This window comes from Corvus brachyrhynchos, unplaced genomic scaffold (assembly GCF_000691975.1).
Source record: "Corvus brachyrhynchos isolate BGI_N302 unplaced genomic scaffold, ASM69197v1 scaffold346, whole genome shotgun sequence".
Classification (NCBI taxonomy): Eukaryota; Metazoa; Chordata; class Aves; order Passeriformes; family Corvidae; genus Corvus; species Corvus brachyrhynchos.
In genome coordinates this window covers 6,511,471-6,511,840 of record NW_008238644.1, presented here as the reverse complement: position 1 = coordinate 6,511,840, position 370 = coordinate 6,511,471, and the positions used below count along the sequence as shown (strand labels likewise).

Genomic DNA, 370 nt, shown 5'->3' with positions numbered 1-370 from the left:
CCGGGGGTGTGAGGCTGGCACGGCACCGTATCAGCGTTCAGGCTGGCTCGGCACTGGTGTGCAGGCTGGCACGGCACCAGGACAGCCATGTGCCGGGCTGGCACAGCACGGTACCAGCCTGCCGGACTGGCACGGTCCCTGGAAGGCTCCAGGGCTGCTCTGCCCACCCCGCTGCCCCCAGCCCGGCCCGAGGCCACTCGTGGTCCTCTCTGGGGGTCCTGCTCTCGTCCCAGCTGTGACCCTCCTGCCCCGGGTGCCAGAGCTTCCCGCACCCCGCCCTTCCCAAGGAGCTGCTGCTCCCAGCTCCCAGCAAAGCTGTGCCGGGAACCCCGGGACGTACCTGCCCCTCCTATCCCGTCCTCCTCTCCAT

The 370-nt window shown here is 70.5% G+C and overlaps 1 protein-coding gene across 1 annotated transcript in view; it reads right to left on the bottom strand.

The window, feature by feature from the left end:
• The window catches only part of CUNH8orf48 (chromosome unknown C8orf48 homolog), a 27,448-nt gene that overhangs the window by 2,611 nt on the left and 24,467 nt on the right, over positions 1 to 370 (bottom strand). The gene's annotated exons all lie outside the window — the stretch shown is intronic.